The 25,730-nt window shown below is 44.4% G+C and overlaps 1 protein-coding gene across 1 annotated transcript in view; it reads left to right on the plus strand.

Moving 5' to 3' along the window:
* The first annotated feature begins 7,663 nt into the window (after positions 1 to 7,663).
* IPPK (inositol-pentakisphosphate 2-kinase) overlaps positions 7,664 to 25,730 on the plus strand; it is a 322,707-nt gene continuing 304,640 nt past the window's right edge. Inside the window, exon 1 of the mRNA XM_069643864.1 lies at positions 7,664 to 7,773. The gene's annotated coding sequence lies outside the window, so the exon portion shown is untranslated. The remainder of the gene's footprint in view (positions 7,774 to 25,730) is intronic.

Genomic DNA, 25,730 nt, shown 5'->3' on the forward strand with positions numbered 1-25,730 from the left:
TTTTCACCAGTAAATGGAAACATGGATGAATGAAGGCAACATCTGTTACTAGGCAGGAACGTGATGATTATATGTGCAGCAATAGATTTCCTTGACAAGAATTTATAAAAATAGGAATGCACAGACATTTTGACTTGGTGAATGATATTATTTAGCGTGAATTTTAGCAGTTCTGTAGTCTTGGTTATGTGAAAGGATGGGATTTAGACATAATCATAGTAATATAATATGTCAAATGTAAAACTGAAATTTGCAATAAACAAAAATATTGGTACAATAAAAAATAAAAATATGCACAATATAATTATGTCTATTGATATATTGTTGTTTTTTCATTTCATGTGTTTAAGGTTGAAGTTAACCAAAACAACAACAACAAAAAATATATGCATAACTTGATAATTAAATGACTTTTTGCAATTACTTCTAAAAAAAAAAGGAAGTGCTATAAAATGTGTTTGGCCAAGGGTTGTGTTGGGCAATGGGTTGGGGTATTTCTGACTCTGTAGTGAAAACCAAAAGTTGGCACACATGAACCCAGTTTAATTTCCTAATATCGGCTGTCAGCGCAACAGAAGCATTTATTTGTGATTAACCAGTTTGATAAACATAACATCTTTATAAATATAACCTACGATAAAACACAAAGCAAGGGGCACACAAATTATAGAATATTGGTCTGGTGCACCGAAAAAAACCCACCTCAAGGTAAACTAGTGAACGCAAGTATCAGCAGCGTTTTTGAGTTTGGAAATTACTTTTTTTCCTATGAACGTGTAAAATGCACATTTGAACAACAATAATGTGTCCAGCATGTAGAATGTCTGCTTTCAGCAGGGATCCCCCCTCCCCACCACAGTTATGTTCATGGCCCATTGATTTCCATGGTGGCCCTTTCAGGACAGAAGAAAACAAACGGGGTGAGCAAATAGAGCCAGGAAAAGCGCAAGTGACGGCTGGGGAAAGTAGCACTGCAAAGATTAGACAACCAACCCCCCAACTTCCCTCTGTGAAGCTGGGGGGCTTGGTAAAGCCTGGTCATGGCTGAGGCAGGCCGGGTCCCGAGATCTGGCCAGACATCTGATGCCGGATCTCGGACCCGGCCAGAGCCGTCCCATGGAGCAGAGGGGAGACAAGGCAACGGGCCAGTCAAGGCAGAGGGGGCAGTGTTGTATGATATCAATCTGCCGCGGGGGAGCTGGATATCATACAACACCGGCAATGCGTGCTTCCGTCCCCGCTCGCCTCTTCTCCCCTGTGGCCCCGAAGGTGGGGGCACAAAGGGAGAGAGGCAAAGGGGGACCACCACTGCAGTGATCGGCCCCCCTGCTCGCCTCCTCTCCTCACGAGTTTGCCTTTGTGGGTCCAAAAAGGAAGAGGGGAGCAGAGGGACCGGCAAAGGCCTGAAACGCTTGCTTCCCGGCACCCCCTCCAACTGTAGTGTGGGGGGCTGAGCTGAGACGCGGCATCCCTTAACAGGCAAGAAGACGCTGGCAGTACCTGCAGGAAGCAACAATGCAGCAGGGACACACGATCCAAATGCAGGAAAGTGCACGTCCAGGCTGCGTTTATTTCCCGTTTCGTGGCCACGTTGCACTAACTGGGCATGTGCATGGGAGCCAGTGGCTCGCCATGCACAGTTAAGTGAGGCAAAAAAATACTCAATTGTTATCTTGCTGGTAAGACTATATAGGAGTCTGCATTTTCACTGTATACTAGCAAAGTATACATGAAGATGCATGCACATAGTCAGTAAGACAATGCAGGGAAATGAAGAAACTCTGTCCTATACAGACAGCGGAGGAAATGCCCTGGTGGGTGGGGGAATCAAGAAAGACATTTTGTGGTACAAACAGACTCTTGCCGGTAAAGCTCACTGCATTGCCTGGCAGCACTGAGCGGCATGATATGATATGGCATTTATAGCGTGCCTATTCACAAGTGTTTCAAGGCGTGACGAGGCAAGGGAAGGGGAACAGAGGGAAGACAGACAACAATCCTACTAAGCCAAATGTCATTCAGATCGCACAAGTGCATGGGAAGGGGAAAGGAACAGTGTAGTACATAAGGTAATAGAATAAATAAGTAATTAAGGTTCAGCCAGCTGGTGGCGAGTGCAAGGATAAATGAAGACATCAGGTTTAAGTGCTGCTATTGGGACTGTAGGCATACAGAAACCGTCCCAAGTGCGGGGGTTGCCAGAAAGGCAGTGCAGGTCTGCGAATGGCGGGGAAGGGGACCTGTGCCCCAGAACAGAGGGTGGCCAGGTAACCAGTGCAGATTCAGTTTCAGCCAGGAAGTCAGCAGGGGAGAGGAGGATAAAAAGCAGAAGCAAAGAGAAATGTTTTGAGGTGCTTCCGGAAACCGGAGATGATTCTCCTCAAGTTTCAGGGAGGGAGGGAGGCTGTTCCAGAGGGAGGCCCCAGCCGAAGAAAGATCTACCACCAACTCGTTGCTTGGAAAAGCGACTGACCCTGAGGGAGTTGGAGGCGGATGAGTGAAGAACTCGAGAAGTAAGATATTTAGGAAGAGAGAGTTGAAGGTATTGAGGCCCCAGGCCCCAGAAGGCCTTGTGGACAATGCAGAGTGTTTTTAACTTTATCCTTGCAGCCACTGAGAGCCAGTGCAGATATTTGAGTCCTAGAGTGATGCTATCCCTGGGCTTGAGGCCAAGGACTAGTCTTGCAGTCCTGTTCTGGACGAGTTGCAGAGGGCAGAGAGTAGAAGCAGGCAGATTTAGAAAGAGGCTGTTGTAATAGGCCAGCCTAGAGAGAACCAGAGCTCTGGAGACAGTGAGCTTCTGGGGGAAGGAGAGGAAAGGAAGAATACCTCTGAGGAGGTGCAGCTGGTATTGTGACTTCTTAGAAACATCAGAGATGTGAGGAGAGAAGGAGAGTGTGGAGTCGAAGATGACGCCGAGGTTTTTAGCCTCACAGGTGGGAGAAGGAGAGGGCCAAGAGAGGCCGGCCATAGAGTGACAGGAAAGGAGGGAGTGGGTGTGCTGATGAGGAGAATCTCGTTCTTACTGGCATTAAGGCAGAGATCATTGGCGGCACACCACTCCTGGATGGCGGACAGACAATCTTAGATGAGAGAGGGAGAAGAAGTGGCTAAGGGTATCCTGAAAATGAGCAAGGTGTCATCCGCATAGCACTGGTAGTTGGGGCAGAGCGCAGCAATGCGGTGGGCAAGAAGTGCCAAGCATTGGTTGAACAGCCAGGTAGAGAGGTTAGATCCCTGGGGAACACCACAAGTAGAGATAGAGGAGAGGAAGGACCCAAGTTGAACCTGGGAGGGTCGATCAGAGAGTAAAGAAGTCAGCCACGCCAGGACCTGACCGGTGATACCCAGGCTATCACGGAGACGGTTGAACAGGATGGTATGATTGACCGTGTCAGGAGAGAGGAGAGATCAAGTAAGATGAGGACACAGGGGGTTTTGGAATCAAGGTTGGAGAGCAGGTCTTCATGGATGTTCAGGAGAGCAGTTTCCATGCTTCTGGCAGCTCTGAAGCCAGACTGATGATCATGGAGACAACCAACAGCTTTAGTGTGGAGATTAAGCTGGGAGATGAACAACTTTTCCAAGAGTTTGCACAGGAAAGGAGTGATGCCGATTGGGAGATAGTTAGCACGGCAGGACGGGTTGGCAGAGGGTTTCTTAAGAAGAGATTGCACAAGGGAGTGCTTCAGGGGGGAGGGGAAGACTCCAGTGGCGAAGGAGTGGTTGCAGAGTTCGGCCAGAGCAGGAGCCAGAGAGTCAATGTGGTCCTTGATGGTTTTGGACAAACATGGATGAATCTGTTTTGACTAGACTTTCTAGAAACCTCATCTGCGGAGAACAGGGGAAAGGAAGAGGAGGGTGGAGAGGTGGCCAAAGAAGGGCCAGGGAAAAAGCAGGGAGTAGATGGAGGAATGGGAGAGGAGGAGAGAGAGGACAGGATGTTCTGAGTTTTAGAGATGAAATGAGAGGCCAGCGCCATGCAGAGGGCCTGGGATGGGACAGGAGAGGTAGAGACTGCGGCAGAATTGCCCAATTCCTTGCAGATTGTAAAGAGTTCAGCCGAGTTGTTAGATGCCACAGAGACACAGGCTTGGATGTGGGCTCTCTTCCTGGTGAGGACAGAGAGCGGGTATTGCCTTTGGAGCAGGCGGCAGGCCAGTTTGTCAGAGGATGTACCAGAAGCACGCCATTTCCTCTCAGAGACCCTGCACTTGCGTTTGAGGGTGACGATGCCCGAGTTGTACCAGGAGTTGCACTTGGCTTTGGGCTTCAGGCGAGACAGGGGCAAGAGCATCGAGAGTATCAGATATAGCAGAGTGGAACATGGAAAGGGCTGTGTCAGGGTGTGAGTCAGCCAAAGGGGGGAGAAGGGGATGAGAAAGCAGCGGCAAAAGCCTCAACTGACACGCGCTTCATGGGTCGGATGACCGCAAAGGTGGGTGGAAGTGGTGAAGTTGGCTTGGCCTGAGGGGTAGAGAGTATGATCTGGGAGGAAAGTAGAAAGTGATCACTCCAGGAGTGAGGAGTGGTGAGAGGGATAGAAAGGGGAAGGTCTGAGGAGATCAGAACATCCAGAGTGTGCCCTGCAGAGTGAGTCGGGCCAGAGGGGAGAATAGAGTGAGAGAGAGTCGCAAAGGCAGTGAAAGAGTCCAGAGGAAGGACAGGAAGCATCCAGGTGGATGTTGAAGTCTCCAAGAAGGAGTAGTTGAGTGGTCAAGACCAGGAGGGAAGAGGAGAGGTCCGCCCACTCAGAGAGGAAGGAGGAGATCTGGCCAGGTGGCCGATAGATAGTAGCCACAGTAAGGAAATGGCTAGGAGAGAGAGAGAGAGAGAGAGAGAGAGAGAGAGACTGCAGACAAGGCATTTGAAAGATCAGTAGGCCTGCGTAGGAATGACAGAGGCAGGAATCCACTCAGGGAAGATCAAGGCTACACCCCCTCCGGAACGGTTGGACCTTGGAGCAGAGAGGATCTTGTAGCCGTCAGGGAGGAGATTGTCAAATATTGCGACAGAGCTGCCCGTGAACCATGTCTCAATGAGACCGAGGACATCGAGGTCAAGTTCCTCAAGGAGGCAGCAGATGTCGGAGGAGTGTTTGACAGCTGAGCGAGAGTTTAGAGTAGAAATATGGAGAAGATTGACGTCCTTGAAAGACTTCCGGGGAGTGGTACAAATCAAAGATACACACTGCGGAGGTGTAGAAGAAGCCCGAGGGGGGCAGAAGAGGAAGGGGGAGAGGGCAAGGTAGCCAAGGAGGAGGTAGCGGGGGGATGAGAGGGAGCCGAGGAGGGGGGAGATGGGACAGCAGGAGAAGAGAGGAAATTGATGAGGCGCGGCAAGCGTCTATCGAAGAGGAGAAGGCTGGCCTGAAGGCCTTGGACCAAGACGGTACCATTTAGGTAAACATTAATGATGACCTTAGAGGAGTGGAAGGAGGCCAAGAGGGCCTCCCACCCGGTGCCACCATTAGTGGGAGAAGAAGAGAAAGGAGAGAGCACAGAGACCATATGTAGAGTCCATAGGTCTGGCGAAGGAACGACAAATAGGATGTCAGTGAAAGTTTGCCTGGAGGAGGCACTGGTATAGGTGTCAGCGATAGGGAGGCCTGGGTTGGAGACCAGGATGTCCTTTTTTAAACTTCTTCCTACCAGATTTAGTGAGGAGAGCAGGATAGTCGATACAAAAGCCGTTAGAGAAGATGGGAGAGACAGAGAGCACCACATAGTAGGTAGGGAGAGGAAAGAAGAGGCAGGGAGACAATTAGGGAAGGACACAGGGTAGGGTCCAAGCAGACGAGTCAGAGAGAGGTGGGACAAGTTGAAATTGGACAGGACGAAAGACACTCAGATGTTAAGAAAACCACATGTAATTTTAAAAATCAGGAGAGAAAAAAAAAAAACATACCTAAGTTTGCGAATCCTGTATAGAGGGAAAAAGGCCTAGGTTTCACAATGCAATTTTAAATACTTTCACAGTGCACAGGGGAGAAAACACCTAAGTTAGAGAGTCAGCGAGGTGGGCATGGGTATGCAAGGTAGTGTGCGGCTCGACCCTGGTGGAGGCTGGCAGCTGGCTTCCCCTGCAGTAAAGTTACGGGCTGACGCCACACTCGTCCCCCGCTTTGGTGGCGGCACATATATCATCACCAGCGCAGGAGGGCTCGGCAGCCCGAGGCATCCAAGCCCGCGTGAGCCTGTGCAGCAGTGCAGAAAAAGAAGAAAGCATGTGGCTGTGGTAAACATGGGATCGACATGGGGCTTAATTTCCAACTGGGTGAGCTCATTGTTGTTTTAACAGTGAAAGCAATGTTGCATAGATAAGGGTGAAGAAAGATGGTGTATAATCCAACTTGCTGCTGGCAGCCGAATTTTGATAAAAACAGCTGCCCTGAAATTCCCTCGGCGTGCGCAGCACAGCCACAAGTCACTTCTGCTTGGGGGCGGGGGAGCCGGGATGGGGATAATACCAGCCAAGAAGACACACAAAGATCCGCTGTTGCTGAAACTAAAATCTAATTAGGAAAAACTAACCCACCGGCACCTAAATATAACTGGCGCTTCGAAACACTTCCAAGATGTATAAGTGTCTTACAAATACAGAATAAAAAAATAAATGCCTGCCCGTGATAACGCCACGCTGACTTAACAGAAATATGCCATGACGCCGTAAAGGCATTTTAGAAAGTATTGCATACATGCCAACCCTCCTGATTTAGGCAGAGATTCACGAGTTTTCGGTGAAAAATATAGCTATTTTTCACATTATCTCGTCTATAATCATTCTATCCCCAATGTATTCCTATGGGACGATATCCCCCACCCAGGTGCGTAGGAATGTTGGCATGTATGGCATCAGCAAACTTTTAAACAAACTCACAATGCTATTGGGTCTCATAGGGACTTTAAATGTGACTGATAAAGAAAACAATATAAAGCCTCCCTTTAGCCTTCTATGCCACACATTACAAAGGGGCAAATGAACAACCCCCTCCCTGGGGAATGCCAAATCACCCCCATGCAGATGCAGGCGAAAAAATAACTGTCATTCTGGAAATTCGTACCCAAATGCGTCCATCAGCATTAAACACATATCCCCATCTGCACATAACAAATCCTCCCCACTCCACAGTGGGGAGGGTAACTTACTATTCGCTGTACTGTTCACTGGTGAAGTGGAAGTCCCATTTGGAAGGGAGGAACGCGCCGTGCCTAGCCCCACTCCATAAACCACATATCCCCTGGGCAAATCGCACATCTGCCTGAGGAAAGCCCCACTCCATAAACCACATCTCCCCTGGGCAAATCGCACATCTGCATGAGGAAATCCAAAAAAGAACTGACTCCGCCTGTTCTTTAAGTAAATCTCACCTCTGATGCACATTGCAAACCCCCAAAATACACAGAAATACCCCCTTCCCAATATTGCCGCTCTCTGCACTAAAGTAACAATCAACACGAGATAACTTTAAGACTTACCATAAACCTAATTCAAGCACCAAATAACTCGTTTTCAGGCACCAAATAACAATCAACAATACGAAATATGCTTTGTAAGGAAGAAATGTGCCGCGCTCCTGCAACGCCTTGCCTTCCCGCTCGTGAAACTAAGATGACGAGGTGAACGTTGAGCGCACGTGACGCAGAGCAGCCCACGTGATGAAGTCGAGGGTCCGTTTCTCGGATGGGAACTAGACATTACCCTACTACAACGCCACCAGCCGAAACACAGAGGAGCGCGTACGGAAAGCAGCAGCAGCAGCGGTAGTAGCAGGTACGTTTTGTTTTCCTCTCTAAGACCGCTGTATTTTATTTACCCAACAACCCCTTTCCCCACTTATAAGTGGGAGCCTCTGTTTAAAAAAATCGTGTTAGGTTAGGTATACTTCTACAGAGGGGTGCACTGATGTAGAGGTACACCCAACCCAAAAAGATTTTTTATAAATGGAGGCACTGATGCAAAGCAAGAGGCTCTGGCTTTGCAACTGTCACTCAATTTCTAAACGTCGTTTTGGGTTGGATGTATTTGTACATCTGTGCACCCCTCTTGCATTGCATCTGTGGAGGGAGCTGGCAATAAGAGGGTAAATTATACTGTTTTATGTCTCTGAGTGTTGATGTGATGGTGAATGCTATGTACAGGGAACGGAGGTGTTGAGGGAGGTGAGGGGTGAACTCTTCTCAATTTTAATGAAGGAAACAGCGCGGGAGGGGATGGGAGTGTGTTCTGAAGTGGGATCCCCTTCTTGGGGGTTTTAGCTGGGTGGGGGTCAGTAGAATGTAATAGTTCGGCATTGTGAAGATTAAATAAATCGGTATTTGTTCTTAAAAATGCAGAAATATCACATAGAACCTAGTATGAATCATGCCATACTGTTGACCTCGTCAAGTGTAATAGCATTCAACCAAACGGTACTTGCAGTCCTCAGCAGAGTTGCCGTAACTCTGTAATGGTGCAGAGCTAGCGCTTCTAGATTGGGCTTCTATATTCAGCAGGGCTGTGTATTCTATATGAGCCAGCACTTTCTAGTAGACCTGCCATATTTGAAATGGGGCAATGCTGGTACTCCTCAGTAAGCCCGCTATACTCTTGATGGGGTAGTACTGCTGTTTCCCAACAGGGATTCTATAGTTGTTGAATCTTTTCAGCGGTAATACTATGCTTTTGTTGAGGCAGTGCTAGTTCCTCTTAGTGGGGCTGCTATACTTTTGATGGGACAACTCAGTTGAGCTGCTACACTGCCCGAGCAGATTTGTTTATTGTAATTGGTTATTTATAATGCGTGCTTTACCCAGAGGTTAAGTGCGGACCGAGGGATCAAACCTGTGTTGCGCAGACTGAGGGATCGAACGTGTGTTGCTTCATATCGTCTTGCTTCCAAGGCGAGCATGTTGCCCCTGAGCTATCCTCCCGAGACTCTGAAGATCTGAAGTACATTTAATGATACAGAACCAGAATTATTGAGCAAGTCTAACATCATCTCCATCAGAATAACTCATCACCGTTGTGGTAATACAAGAGATAATATAGTTAAAGGGATGGAATTACTCAGAATGTAGCAGCACTATTACATAACCCAAAGTGCATAAGCAAGTTAATGTGAAAATACTACACTTCTGACCATTGGGACAGTACTACCACTTCTCACAGAGGTTTCAACACCTTTTACGGGGCAGCACTGATCCAGTCTACTGGACAGCTTCACTTTTAATGGCACTTCTCAATAGGGCTCATATACTTCAATAGGAAATTACCAATACTACCATGCAGGGAATTGCATACTCTTGATGCCACCGAAGCAGCACTTCCACTCACCACAGCTGCTTTATTTTTGAATGGCACAGTGCGTGTATTTCTCAGCCACTCTGCTTTACATTTAAACAGACGAATTGCACTGTGTTCTGTCTGTTGAGTGCTTCTTCACCACCAATGTGGATTAATGGCACTCTCCCAGTATCTAAATAGTAGATCTGGCAATAGGCATGTTCCGAGCTGCCCACTATACGTAAACTGCTGCTCAGGATGTTGGATTCCGTGATTGGGCAAGGGATAGAAGGCTTGAGCCTGTAGGATAGCAGAATAAGCAAGGTTTTAAAACCTGCTCACCCATTCTGGAGTGAGCGGCTGTGGGGCCAAATCCCACATAGAGGGGGTTGGTACCCCTTTTATCTCTCCTGAATGAAAGAATGAGCTCTCTACAAGTTATCACCCCAGCACGCACATGGAAGGAATATGGTATGGATCTATAGATCGAGAAAACTGGAGTGAGAATTCAGAGTGTTTTAACAGAAATATAATTGTCTTCCCAGATGGGAGACTGACTGCATTAATATACATGGGCCACTGAGATGACCAAGAGTGAAACTGTACTTTCAGTTGTGAGATTACCAGCCACGGGTGATAATATGCTCCAAGGAAGGAGGTAAGGAGGTGCCCACTCAATATATCACACTGTTTAAAGGTGTGAGACCCATCCTGAATGGGTATCTGGTCATCAATTCCCCATACATAATGTCCCCATACATAATGTTGCCGGGAAGCGACATTATATATGGTGACATTATGTATGAGGATGGGTTGTGGGGATGTCCCCTCCTCCCATTTACTTATTTATTTTAATGGGGGGTGTCCCCCCGTATGTTCAATGTAATGTCTTGGCAAAAAAAAAGTAGACTTTTGTTTTGTCAGGGAACATTTTTGCAGTAACATTATTACATGGAACCGCTGAATGCTTGCCCAAAGAGCCTTGGCCAGAGTTGCTCACTGAAGAAGTGGGCATGTGGTCTGGGGTCTGCAGTCCACACACGCAGGGGATTCCCATGCTCCCACTTGCGAGATTTGCACAAAATTAGTGAGATTGTGCTCCAAGGTAGGAGGCACACACAGTCTTTGCTCTGAGATGATTATAGAAGGGTGGAGTAGGGGCAGTGATGGCCTACTGGAATGCAACTTGAACGGCTTAAGCCTCCTTGTTCTTACTTGACTTTAGTTTATGCAGTACATGCTAGCCAATGTTTCCACTGTTCTGCGCTCCCCCGAGCCCCCTTTGCACCAAGCTGGCGACTACGTGCAAATGCAGTTATATAACTGCCGGTGATGTCACTTCCTATATTTGGGCACCCCCGGGAAATTCTTAAGTGGCTCCGCTGGTAGCTGCTGCGAAGCTCATTTACGGTACGTTCAGGCTCTGGAATGCTCGCAGACGCAGTAACTGCTGTGCAGCTACTACACAGACCCTGCTCTGGTGTAAGTGACTACATAATTAATAATCTGGCCAGTTTCTAGACCTGGGCGAAGCAGGCGGCTGTCTGGAGCGCAATTGCCCGGGTCCCTGGAAGGTGCAATTTCCCTCGGTGTGGGGCGCGATTGCCGTGGAGAGAGTAACTGAAGCACAGTAGTGGCAGCTGCTGACTGGCAGTGACATAGTACTTGCGTAATGTTATGGAAGTAAGAAGCTCTCTGAACTTTCACGCCACTTGGGGTGGGGGCATAAGAGTGCCTTTCCTGGTGGCCTCCCGCCTTTGTAATCAAGCAGGAACAACACACCATGGAGGAAAAATTACGGTTGCCTTTGAGCATTCCAGACTTCCCGCCCGACACTCCAATTGCTTTCTACCCAGAACCGTGCGCAAAGAAAGAAGACTGCATTGCCTCCCTGACTCGCATGTGTGCAGAACTACTCGGAAGGAAGGTAGGTACAGCCCGATGCTTCCATTAACATTTTAGAAAATGTTCCTTTAAACTGTGTACATAGCATTCGGCTGGTGCTCAAACAGTAGTTTGCATAGTTCACAGTGTGTTCTGGACAAGAACGGTTAAATGGGAATATTTTATTTTACACTTTCCTAGCACAGATTTTGTTCAAACGTGTAGGCGCCTGCCTCAGTTGGATCGGGTGCATGTATTGGAATCGCTTTGCTGTATTCCTGCTTCCCCTTTCGAATGTGTCCGCACCTGAAAGAGTAAATGGCTGTTACTCACCGGAATGGAGAGTACGTAAAGAGGCCGGACCTCTACTGCTGGGAATTTGCTTGAAGGAGCAAGGGTTGGAGCCTCCACCCAAGCCTCCTCTCTGTGAGGGAATGAACTCTTTAAACCGATATGACCACCTGCTGAACTGTACAGACAAGGGGACCGATCGATCAAAAGAGCGGGGAGAACAGACCGTCTCAAACCCAGGCTGTAAAGGAAAGGATAACAAGTTAAACAATCTGCCAATAATGAATCTGGTTTTCCCAAGACTATTCCCCTTTAGTAGTACCTGGTTTAATCGCCCCTTAAGCCAAAAGAACCGGAGCAACCTATAAAGTAGAGAGGCTTTAGTATATGGCTAAAGGTATAACTCTTCAGTATGGAAAACCAAGAAAACTATACTTTACCCCTGATGGAAATAGGATTGATGTAAAGCGTCCTGGGAAACAACGAAAGTATAAAATAAAAAAAAAGGGGAGGTTAGTAAGGCAGCTATCCCCGAGCGGAACGAGGGTCGCACTGGTTTCGGGATGGTGCACCACAGCAAAGCGTTCAAAAAGATGCACTTAGGAAAGAAGCCAAACTCCACAGAAGATGGAATTCCAATTAGTCTTTCTTACCGGAGTAGTTACTATCCCAGAGTCCAGGAAGCAGGCAAGGGGTCCGGCACACGGGCGGTCAAGAAACACAGCAGAATCAGTGTCCAAGAGTTCAGGAAGCAGGCAAGGGGTCTGGTACACGGGCGGTCAAGAAACACAGCAGAATCAGTGTCCAAGAGTTCAGGAAGCGGGCAAGGGTCTGGTACACGGGTGGTCAGAAAACAGTTCAATCGAGGATTCAGAAGAAGGAGTCCGTGTGCAGGCAGGGTCGGTACACGGGAAAACAAGGACTTCAAAATTCAAGGTAGAAGGAGAGCACTTCGGAAAGTATGCCGGTTGTAACTTTAAACAGAAGCAGCGTTCTGTATGCCGCTGTGGAATAAGTAAACAACAAAGAGGCGTACCGTTTGAAAATGAGGCTCCCATCTCAACGCCGAGAACTACAACTTCACAGGTTTTCTGGATCCTGTAGTTCGTGTAGAAATTTTCCACGGCAGCTGCCAGCGCGATAAGAAGGGCGCATGCCGGCGCCGTAACCCTTTATGAAGGGCGATCACTTTCCTGTCCCTTATTCTGGCGTTACCTGGAATTCCCCAAATGTTCTTGCGTATACGAGAGCAACGAGGCAGAACTCGGGGAACGTGGTGCGGCCGAGGGCGAGGTGTAACAATGGCAGAACGTAGCTTCACTCTTTTCTGTCCCAAAAAAAGTCTAAACAGCAGAAACATTTCTCAGTTGGAGTCGAAAGCATATATTGGAAGTTGCTGCTGTTCTGGGCACTTTCAGCCGCAACCTTTCTTCTTTGTTGGTTTTAATTGGACAGGTTTGAAACTTGGTACTGTTTTCTGCAGTTCGGAGAACTTCATTTGTTTAGAGTTAGTATTCAGAGCAGGAACATATGGAACTAATTACACATCTTTTCTTGGTTCTATTGAAGTTTTATCCCCATGCAAATTGTTCTTCGTCCTGGCGGGAGTTCTTTCCCGTACTGATTTGGCAGCAGTAGTGCAGCTAGCATCTCTCTAAATGCTGGAAAAGTTTTGTTCAAATAGGTATGGCCATGATGTAGCCTCTGAAATTTGGCTCACTTTAAACTCCGCTCCTTTAGAATGGAGCCTCCTTACCGCTACTTTGCTTAGCAAACAATGCATCATTTTAAACTGAAGACTTGAAAAAAAAAGGTTTTTGGGGAGTTTGGATTATTCCTAGTAAGAATATTGCAACATGTTATAATTGGGCCATACGTTCTGGCTATTTCTTTTACTTAAGGCATTTGAACATACTGGCAATGTCAAAACCAATAAAGACTTTTGGGAGCACAGAAACGGCAGAGAAAAAAACAAGTGGCGCAAGGTATCAAAAGTTCCGAAGTACTGTCTTTGTTTTTCAGGAGGGAAGTGAAGAATTCAAAAGAAGTAGAAAAGCGCCTTCCTCAAGGTCATGCAACAGGCATTCGTGAGGAAATGGTACTGCCTGTGGTCATGCCACAATGATTCCTCAAGAACACAAGCACCAGAGGGCAATGATGACCAACAGGAACAAGGCACTACAACATATTGGTTTGAAGAAATGTCTTTATGGCCTAAATCAATGTCTGGACATGTGAATGATATTGTAATGGGGAGTGGGGGGGCCACAGGCCATTCCACCTCCTAGTTATTCATACCCAAAGGATGACAAAAATAGGTACTTATCTTCTTCAAATGGGCTCAGGGTATTATCTAACAAAGAAACAGTCTCCAGGGCATTACTGCAATATTCTATTTTGACTGATGATCTACTATTTTTTTCTGTTGGCTTTTTGACCCTATGCCAAAATCAAAACTTGGTAGTGATGGAATTAATAACTGCAAGCATATTGGTAACTATTTGAAAATGCACAAAGGGTCTCCTGAACATGTCAAATACAGTGGCAAGTGGGTGGACGTTGAAAGGTGCCTCACAGGACTTGTTGGTATTGATTCTCTCATGTACGATCAAATGCAGGCATAGACCAAGCGTTGGTGAGCTGCGCTTGAAAGAATTAGGTCCGTTGTCTTTCTATCCAAAAATTATTTGCCATTTCGTGGCTCTTCAAACAGGTTACTTACTGGAATGGAAATTTCTTAGGCCTTGTTGAACTACTAGGGAAATTTGATCCGATCATAATGGATCATTTGCATCGAGTGACCTCACAAGAGATCTACAGTCACTATTGCGGAAATGTAATTCAGAATTAAGCAATTCGTTTAATGGGGTCTCAATTAAAGAATGCAATTTTACAAAGGGTGTAGGCTGCAAAGTTTTTCGGTTATTTTGGATTGTACTCCAAATATCAGCCACACCGAGCAACTGCCTTACACTGTAAGAATTGTGTATATTATAGGCAAAGACGTTTCTGTGAGAGAATATTGTATAGGGTATCGCCCCATAGATGACACATCTGTTGAAGGACTTGCAAACCTTCTGTATTCTGAAATGTCAGAATGCGGTCTAGAGATGGACAACTGCCGTGGTCCGTGGTATGATAATGATGCAAACATGATTGGGGTAAACAAAGGAGTCCAAGCGCAAGTTCTTGAGCAATATCCCAGGTCATTTATTTAACCCATGTGGCTGCCACAGTTGGCGATGCTTCCAAATCTTCTGTAAAATCTGTTTCTCTTTTTGGTGTACTTCAGAGACTCTATAATTTGTTTGCAGCTTCAACCACATTCTGGAGCATTCTCAATGAGCATGTAAAACATCTTTCCTTGAAAAAGGCCTGTGAAACATGATGTGAATGTAGAATTGAAAGCTTGAGAGCTTTGCGGTATCAATTTGTTGAGATACAAACAGCACTCATGAGCATTGAAGAAAAAGTCAATGGCCCAACATTGTCCTAGGAGGCTACGTCCCTTGCTTTACACTTGGAAGATTTCAGTTTTATTTGTTCTTTAGTTGTGGGGTATGACCTTCTATTTCAGGTGAACATTGTAAACAAATCCATGCAATCCAAACAAATTGATTTGCTGGCCTGCAATGACGTGCTTAAGAACTGCATTGCCTTTGTCAAAGTGATTGTCTTGGTTTTGAGTCTGCTGTAACAGCAAAAGAGAGAGCCTTACTTTTAGATGGTGACCCTACTTTTAAGGCAACTAAAAGGCATAGGAAAAAAAAGAAAATGTTTGCGTATGAGACTTGGGACAAGGGCCCTGAGAATGAAGAACTTTTTTAAGTAGCCATATTTTATACCCTGATTGACGCCATAACTACTTTGCTTGAAAGGCGCTTTTCCTAGTTGTCTGCGCACAATACAAGCTGGGCTTTCATGTACAACATAAAGCTTTTGCCTGGAAAAGAAGAACTGATACAACTGTGCAAGCACGTGGAGCAATCGTTAGCAAACGGTGGTGATGGTGACCCAGAATCTGATATAGATGGTTCCCAGTTGGCTGTGGAACTGAGGCCTATCTAGCCATCGCTTCAGAAGAGTTCTATTTTGCCCCTTGAGATTTTGCAGCACATTCATCATACAAAAACAAATTGGTTGTTTCCAAATGTGGCTCTTATTACAATTCCAATTACAGTGGCAAGTGTTAGGAGGAGCTTTAATAAGTTGAAACTGATAGACATACATGCGCTCCACAATGGCAGAGGAAAGGCCATCAGCCCTTGCAATACTTTCAATTGAGAGTGAACTTGTTGAAAAAATGGATTATGCAGCAGCAATAAATGCTTTCGCAGCAGCAAAGTCGAGGAGAGAGTGCCCTTAACGTAGACTAAAAATTGACACAAAACTTTAAAATAACTATATACTGTTTGTGTACTCTGCTTTGTCCGCGGAATAATTGCAAAGTTCTTGAATCATGATGTAATAAAAAAAAGATTTTTCATTTGTTTAGCAAATTGTCCTTGGCTAGGAGTTACTTAACCGTGTAGTTTGGGAGTGGCACGTGAGACAATGACCCTCCAGAAGCAGAACGACCAGAGCTCGAGTCCCATCACCAGAGTGCAGGACCCAAGGAGTGAAGGAAGCCCAACCGGTATCTGAGATCTGTGATTGTGCTGTTTACTAAGGGCTCAAACCGCAAAGTGCTGCTGAACCAAAAGAGCCTGTAGCTGCCGACGACCTCCCAAGTACCACCGCAGGAGCCCTACAGAGGGTCCCCTCCAACCCTACCCCGTCCCTTCCTCCTGTCCCCACGACTGAGGCTCAGGAACACAGGATCTGCATCGCTGTAGGACAGAAGGGAGCTGGACCTCTCTCCTTCAAACCAGAGGTACTGTTTAGACTTGGGGTACTTACCTCACTGTCTTGTACCAACACTTTTCTCAGTTGGGAATTGCAGTGGCCTACTTTTAGAGTTGATTCCAACTCTGTTTTCACAGGCTTAACAGTTTGTGATCCTACAAGTGATTTATTTTTTCCAACAAACTCTCTAACTTTGTGCAAGACCTTTTGATTCTAAGTGCCTCAGCTCCATAGACTAATTGACTTTGGCTGTCCTGGCTCCCTGCAGACTCTTCTAGCCCATTGACTTTGATATTGTTGTCCCTCATAGGTGGTAACCTGTTTTAGACTGTTACTGCTGGGAAAGGCCTGTCTAGATTTCATTGGAAGATTTAGTTTTCCTCACATATACTGAGAACCTGTTTAACCTTTTTCCTTCCTTTTCTGCAACCTCAGAATCTGAGACGTATAACTGGTGTGATATATAAATGTAATCACTGTCCTTGTTGTTTAAGCCACCCCAGGGTGTAGGAGTTGTGTAAGAAGCACACCAAAGATTATCCACTAACTTGCGCTGATTCTGAAAAGTTATTGTAAAGTATATTTGCATTGTTGCATGAAGGCTTATTTAAAATGTATGTAACTATTTATAACTGAAACCTTGATAAGTGCTACTTGGCTACTTCTATTTACAGATTTCATTTGTACAGCTCTACAGCTCGCATTTATCCCTCTTGAGATAGGCCTGGCTGCTCAGTCACACTACCAACCTGTGTAGTACAGACCTATACCAAAAGGTGGTTACCTAATAGCAAGCAAATAAGTGTTGTGTAGTCTCACATTGGGACTATTGTGAGGTTTCTGGGTTCCTGACTGGGATGGCAGGATTCTCACCCAGGAGGTGCAGGCTATGTTTAGGCCTCCGGCTTCCATTTTGGCCCAACATCCCTTGCCACAGTCGGGGGGGGAAGAGGGGGTGTTATTAAGCAAAAGCGGATGACAATTTGTATTGGTCCGCATATCATCTTTCAAATGATCTGAAGTAATCAGGAAGTCAAGAAAAACAAACATGTTTCATGGCAATGCTGTTGACGTAATCAGCAAGTCATCCTAAAAGCATCGGGAACAAAGAGTTTTCTAAAATAGGGATGATGTTAGCATATTCATTAACTCATTCCGGAATCACCCACCATTCTGAGATATTTGCTGATGACTTTAACAGTGTGATGACATCTGATGATGTGGGAATGACTTCTAGTGTAGTTTGATGATCATCAGATGACCCCAGGATGGTCTCTAAAGTCATCCTTTTAGACCAGGGATAATGGATCATGTTTTAGACCGTCATAATTGGCTTGGCAAGTAGATGCTAAATTTGCTTCAGGCTTTGCATATACTCACTGTGCTCCTGCTCCATGCGTGTCCTGTACCCAGATGCTCCAGTTCATCAAATCTTTATTTCAGTCTCTGCGTCATAATGTAAAATAGGGGGACATACAGCAATATGTTTGAAAGAAGTGATGTTAGAGAATAGGAGGTGGTGCGTCTTGATTGGCAAGCTGCAGCAGCTTTAGGGTGCGGCTGCTCGTCTGGCTTTTGGCACTTCGTTTTGCTCAGATATCACAGCTGTGCCGAGAAAGCTTCACTGTTGTCTGTTGGAAGGCTTTCCTTTAAGTCGCTGTTTTGGTACAAGCCTCAATTTATGGTTTTGGTCAACTTTCCATATGTCTAGATTTAATTTTCACTATCTTTCCCATTATCTCGGGTGTGCATGTCGGGGGAGTAAACATTTCAAGTTGCAAGGTAGCAGCCAGCCATAAAGTCACTTGCCACCTCAGTTTTACACATACACAAAGCACTTCATTTTTTAGTCGCCACAAGTATATTTTTGCCAGCCAGTGGATAGTGGCAAGTGCAGATTTTCAGTTCTGACCTTGGCATCTTTCTTTTGTGCCAAAACATTTTAAAAATCTTCAGGTTGGATGTTTTTATTTATTTATTTATTTTTTCCCCTCTGGAACTCTCCACCTCTGTTAATTCAAATGTATTCAAGACTTCCTCCTGCTTTCCTAGTAAAAGCATTCTTGTTCTACAACTTTTTGGGTACTGTCCAGCTATCGGAAAGCGCCATGAAGACGTGAGCAGGGTGCAAAATTTGCAGTAGCCAATGTTATTTGACTTCTGGAGAGTAAGAAATGGTGTGTTGTGTTTGTGTAGAATGAGGTGTGATGACTGGCTAGTAGCCTGCAACTTGAATGTTTGTCCCCTACTTAATGTATGTGCATATCCAATAACACTGCATGACCACATTACATCGATGTAACCACATCTCTGGTAAAGTACTGAGTATCCTTTCTGTATGCACTGTGACCAACATTGCAATGCTGCTGGCTGTTCTTTACCTCTTCGGTACTATGTGCTTTCGAAATGTGCTCTGCTCCTGCCAGTGCCTTTCCTGTGAGAATGCTGTGCGATGTGTAATTTTCTCCTCTAAGAGTTTGGGATAAGAAGGAAAACCTGTCTGTTACTCAAAGGTACAGAAAAGAAGAGTACATAGAATAAACATCCCTAGAGGAGCCACTCGATAGTTGGGGTGTACTGCCTTCAGTGGGCTACTGTAGGTGGCAGCTTTAAATAGTAAAGCAGCTGTCTTGGTTGGTCTACAATTTGCTTGTTACTTTCTTGTCGATACATGTAACCCCCTTGGCTTAGATGATTACACAATACATGTCAGCAATCGGGGACACAGAAGAACAGAAAGAAGGTACAATTTCTTTTTTGTCCATTGTCATCAATTTGAGTACTTTAAAAAAATGTGTTTATTTAATGAATTGACAAAACAAGTTAGCCTTACATAAAATGTTTCAAACATTTTAAATTCCTCTTTCATCCAAACAAATGGATTATCCAACACTTAAAATAAAACAAACCAATTTTGGACTTGGCTCAATTTTGTAACCACTCTTATCAGACAAATTGGGTAGGCACGCCCCCTGCCATCCCTGTCTATCCGGCCTAACAACCCTCATTAGCTCATCTGTTATTTGTTTTTGCTCACATCCTTTCAGTTCACCTTCTGCAGTATTATTTGTGCCCCTAATGTAGAATTCATGGAGATTCTACAAGCCCTTAAAAGGCGCTATGCCTTATACACCTAGAAATATCAGTCGAGCAAAGATTTACCCACCACCTAGCCCCCCACCACTCTGTAATAAAACTCCTCTGTTTGTAAACACTTCGTTTTTCACACCTAAGTAATTAAGTCTTGATTTCTGTATGACATTACACTCGATAACCAGGGAGTGTATGGTCTGATTCCTACCCGGGATCTTACAGAAACCACATGCTCCGCTGGTTGGTGTGATTACCGACCTGATGACCCGTATTTCACCATACAGGAGCTCATTCAGCTGGAGCGCATGAACTGCTGACGCCAGTAGGGATGAAGAAAACATGTTAAGTAACTTGGTAGCACGTTCACAGCCTTATCAATCCATGTCAGGTTCTTAGAGCGGATGTAAGATCTCATTTTTTGGATTGTTTCAATCTATTCCTCTGTAAAATAAATAAAAATAAATAAATGATCAAAAAATTTAAAAAAAGTAAAAAAAAAAAGTTACTACTTCACAAGGCATGGCATTGTTTTAAGTCAGTAAGATTCATTGCTGGTACTTCTCCCTGGAAATGTATGAATGGCTATTCCCCTCCAAGGTTTGTAATGTGCCAAAAAAATGACAGAACCTCCCATTAATACTAGGCCTTCAAAGAAACCACACCAATTTCAAACTGCAAAGCAGCCATTGGGAAACATGCAGGCAGCTGCATGGTCTTCTGCCAAATTATGTCTTGAATTAAAGTCCAATTTTTATCTTGTGACAGATATGAGATTGCCTGTCCGTAAAGGAGGGACTGCATGATCTTTTGTTTTGCAATAGTCTGGAAAGGGTGTGATAGTAAATCTGCAATGCTTTGCATACAAACATTTTAGCTGAGCGACACCCATTAGGGCTTTCGTTTTAAGAAAGTCAACAACGCTGGATTTCCTCAGATTAGCTCTAAGAAACATCCCATGATATTTAATTTCAGAGGATGGGGTTACAACTAGACCAACGATGCACGTGAATCGAAGGGCTTGTTTAAATAAGAGGAAAACCAGTAGTTAGTATGTCAGTCTATGTTCGAACATTTGGATACTGTTGGTTTTTCCAAGCTCTTGTCTCACTCCAAGTACTGTCCTCCTCGATGAACTGGAGGATAAATAGTTCCATTCCACAAAGGCAGAATGGACCTCTCAACCGGTCTGCCAAAATTAAATGTTGATGGTACTTCGCTTTGGATTTGGTGCTGCTCCACCAAATTGTGTGCAAATGCGTACAATCCTTCTGCCAAGTCAGTCTGAGTTGCACAGGTAGTGTGAGTGCATTCCGCAATGACTGGCGCCAAAGCCACAACTATGTACAGTGAGCCCAAGCTACAGCAGATATCTGTAGGAGCAGCCAAATGCACAGATTTCAGGATTCCCAAGTTCTACAGCTGAAGGTTTATCTGCCGAGGATAGCCCTGTGCTAACATTCTTCAGGGACTGTTTCCAAGATTGATATAGAGGAAGCATGACCAATGCCATTTTCCTCCAACCCAGTTCGGCCGACGTTGGAAAATCCTTTTGCTTTAGAGCTCTTCTGTTGAATAGTGGAAGCCAGAAAATATTGTCAGGCTTTTCATTTTTTCCAATCTGTGTTGCTTTGGTGCCATTTTTTTTTTTTTTTTTTTTTTTTTTTGGCACGTGAGGATTCAAAACAAATATCCTCCACGTCTTCACAGACTGTTGAACTTAAATCCAAGTTATACAATTAAGCTAATGTACGACTGGCATGATTCGCTCACCCCCTATTGATGAGTTCATCTAAATTAATAATTAGATTCATATTCAAGGTTCAAATGCAGCTGATATACACATTTTAGAATGTCTTTATTAGCAAAGGATGTCAGCCGACACGTGTTTTGACATGCGTCGTTTTCAAGGCTGGCACAATCATCCATTTATAAACAAAATTGACAATAATATTAATTATATTCCCTATGATAGAGATAATGAAATTAAATTAGACAAATTGTCCGAACAAAAAGGTTATAGGTTGATTGCAATAAAACAATTGTAAAAAGTTGACCAAAATGATGAAATACCCCATAATTTGTTTCAATCGTATGTGTTGCATTGGTGGTGGGAGGAAGAACAGAACAAGAATTAACATATAGCCATGTAAATTGCTGTAACTTGCTTGTCAGTTATTAGGACACAATTGGATTAGTGTGCAGTGAAGGCACAACCAGATGGCCCTGCGAATGCGGCTTGTGGCAACCCGATTATTGGTTGGGAACCACCAAAGGGTGAAGTGTAGTTGGACAAAATATTTAAAATTGACAGAATTGTTCTCTTCTAGAAGCAGTACTAAGGTTGCAGATTATCTTCTAATCAATCATAATGCATGTGTGCGAGATGGTGTCGCATGACGGTAGGTTAGTTTATATAAAATCGCATGAAGGGATAGTATCTCACCAGTCGTCTGAGATTCATAGGGAATGGTTTTGTGTAATATATGCACCACAGTGCATTCACAGGAGGTGGGAACTCCAACTAATGAAGGTTCTGTAAGCAAATTGTAATGTTAATGTTTTATATCGCCCCCATACTCGCACCGAAAGCTCAGCACCCGGTGCATACCGAGTTGAAGCTGCCAACAGAGCACCACTCCCCTCGCTATCTGACTTCCTCTTCACCCTACTAACCCATCCCACCTTCTCGTTTGCAGATCTGCCAGAGCGCCTGGGGACCAACGCCTTTGGTGACGGTGCGCGGTACAAATTTCTTTAACATTTAACATGCACACCTAAAATTGTAATCATACTGTGGCTAATCTCCAAACACTCACCATTAATCTTCATATGCTTACCTAACTGGTGCAAGAATGTGAATGTCTTGTCACTGCCCTAGATGAAAATCCTTCTCTCCCGCCTGGGATCTTGGGTGTGAGTTTCTTCCTTGGTGGGTGACCTTGAAATTCTCCTTGTCAAGGTTTATTGGCATAAGGGGATAGCTGAACTAAATGTTTATTTGGGAACACAAACTACCCTCATTCAGGACTGGCAAGGAGCTTCTTCTAATGGTACGGTTATACTGGCAGGAGACCTCAATTCAGACTGCGGTCTGTTGTACGATGATGATGAACCCTGGGAGACCCTGCCAGGTATAATTGGGGGAAATCATAAGCAACAATGGGGGATGTTGGGTAAGATTTTCACAGACCTGGTAAATCTTCCTGACCTGGGTCCACCCCAGAACATTTTGCTTTACTAGTGGGATATTTTTCCTTAATACCTCTGTGAGTGGGAACCTTTTTCCACACTCGCAGAATCTTTTAATCTTTTACCGCGGGCTGTGTTCAAAGCTGCAGTACAGGCATTTCCAGTGTGATCATTTTACCAAAATGGCCCCTGCCTTCTTTTTCCGTCATTTTAGTGTTTCTTGTCCTTCCTTGTTCCTTCCCCTGACATCCAGGGTGGGAAATTCCTTTGTATGATTTTTATCTTAGTGAGGAGTCCCCTTTTAAGGGATTGGGACTCTTACCTAGAAAAGAAAACAAGTGTTTAAAAGTTACTTGCAGAGTTGGTTGGTAACTGTAACTCTAAGAGTGAACAGTTAGAAAATGTCTTACTTACCTTGGATGTGTAATGCGCTATTCTTAAAAGTACGATTAACATCTTTTTTTTCCTTAGAAACTGTTTTGCTATTCTAATAAAGTAGATGTGAAGGTGTATATTACCCTCCTGTGATTAGGTTGTGCCTCTTCCCAAAAGTAAGGTGTTGGTTTCACCCGGTTAGTCCTGTTAGGATAATTTTATGAGTGTCCTCGAACTGGGTCTTGCTTCCGTTGACTTGCTGTTAGCCTGTCTAGAATAAGTCTGTATTGGGTTGTTGCATACCTAGAATAACTGAGTCATTCGGTAAAGTGTAACATTGGGGTTTACTTTGCCTGTGCTATCTAACCCATAGTCTGTGGTTCTAACTGTCCCTTTTAAGTCCTGCATCAGTCACTTGTATAGTTGGGAAAGATCTAACCTGGACGCCTTTTGAGATATAAAAAGTATATGGGTTTCACTCACCTTGAGATGGCTGTGTGCCACCCCAAAAAGTGTTACTGCTCATCTCAATCTGTGTTTCACTGATCTCAAAAGCACCTGTAATTGAATATTATATCCTTAGGTTTTACTCGTATCACAAAAGTAGTTATAGGTTTTTACTGTACCTGGAGTAAGTGTTCAATTATTCATAACAAGTTTATTGTCCGTTGACTGTAAATGTGATTTGTATTGAGTCACTGTACAACTGGTAGGGTTTACTGCCCTTGCATTACTGAATGTAATTGTGAAAGTAACCATTGGTTTTTACTCCCCAAGAATAGGTGTGACCTATACTGAATTTGTATGAAAAGGTTTTGACTTCTCTAGAAAAACTGTTAGCTATTTCAAATAAGGTGTATACTTGGGTCTGTGTAACTTCAAGTATAGTGTTGTTTTTTTTTATAATTGTGATTTCATATAATGTGTTGGTGTTTATTTCAACCATAGATTTATCTGGGCCTACCTGAATTTAAATAAATCCTTTATTTTCACAGTGTTTATTTGGACCATATGTTTGTTTATTCATTTCTAATGCGTTTATTCATTTTTAATGTGCACCAGACCCAGGGGTACCGGGGCGCAGCAGATCACGATAGATGCAAAGCTTAAAATATCTGTTACGAAACATAAGCAAGGATGCAACATATGTACAAGTTATACAGTAAGGGTACGGCAAAGATCAGATTATACACAGAGTGAAATCTATATATAGCAGACTTTAGGTTAAAGATATTTGACTATACATGCATAATACCGAGGAGTAGGTAGCCAGGCCTAGCGGTCGGTAGATTTGAGCAAGTTGATGTAGTTGGCTCTAAAATTCAGGTATGGTTGGTATTGTAATTGTATGTATTACATTTTCATTTGTACTGATTCTACAGCCCTCTCTCCCTCCTAAAATAAGGCTGACTGCTCTGTCTACGATACCATGTACTTGGGTGATACAGCCTTATACTAAGAGTGGAGTCTTGTACTGCCTCAGTTGAATGGTTTTGATGAAGTTGGTAGCACTTCAGAAAAACTGTCCTAACGGGGGAGTATGTGAAATCTATCGCTAGAGTCTGTGGGTTTGTTTGAATGGGGGATTGGCTGCCACTACTTAAATAAAACCAACTTGGTGTAGAGGAGATGGCTTCTCAACCATGGACTATATTTTTGTACATGTAATCTTCCCCAACTTCAATACAGGGGTTAAGATTTCCCATAATCCGTGAGGTGACCACAGTGTTCTGAAAGTGGACTTTGATATATTAGTAACTAAGTCTCTCAAAGGCGACTTAACTCATTTTAGAACAGTGGGACAGGGTAAAGGGATTACATTGTCCCCCCAGAATATAGGGACCCTCAACAGTGAATTATCACTGTCCTGATTACTAGTACCCTGGAATGGAATGTTTTCACCCCTACAGAATTTGATAATTTCTTGGGCTGCTTGATAGGGCTAGCCCTAATTTGAGATTAGGCTCATCATGCTATAAACGCAGGCATATTTTCAACCATCAGCTAGTGTAAAGGCATCTATGCATCAAAACCTGAGGTCGATTCGCTGCTCTAGCTGGGACCAAATAAAAAAAGAAATATATTAGAATCAGATTGGTCAAACAAAGGTATAAAAACTATTGTAGATCCAGAAAGGCAGCAATGCTGCAAAAGCACGCTGAAATCATGCTGTGTTCCCTAGTTAAGAGATTTAAGGGCATTCTGGGCACTGATTGATGGTGAAGAGCTTTCTACCATCATTAACCAATTGAATGTGGTTTCTGAAACCCAGTGGGTCGATTTCTTCACTGATTTGTCTGGGGTTACTGCAGAGGGTCCGTCTGAGGACTTTAGTGATCTGTCCCAACATGGTGGGGGTGAATGGCAGACAATTATTGACTATGAGGTGGTGGTAAAGCTTATTAAACTGCTAAAAGCTCCCGGACGGCTGGACTCAATGGCCTGACCAACTACACCTTTAAGGGCCATCCCATTGTATGGTTGAAGGTCCTCCCCATGCTTTTTAAGAGCATCCTGAAAAATGGTGAGATTCCAATTTCTTGGCAAACTGCCTGTGTGGTTCCTGTTTTTAAACGTGGGCAGAGAGATCGGGCCAGAAACTATCATAGCATTAATCAACGCTGACTGTAAAATGTTTGCCTCCATTTTGCTAACGCACTTAAATGAGTGGATGACTACTTCACACCGATTTTAAATCCATTTCAGACAGGGCTTCGAGCAGGTCATTCCACGAACTTGAAGGGATTCATTGTGAGGGCGTTACAGGAAACAGCTTGGGGAAATCTATG

Source organism: Ambystoma mexicanum, chromosome 2p, assembly GCF_040938575.1.
Source record: "Ambystoma mexicanum isolate Mex_15411 chromosome 2p, UKY_AmexF1_1, whole genome shotgun sequence".
Lineage (NCBI taxonomy): Eukaryota > Metazoa > Chordata > Amphibia > Caudata > Ambystomatidae > Ambystoma > Ambystoma mexicanum.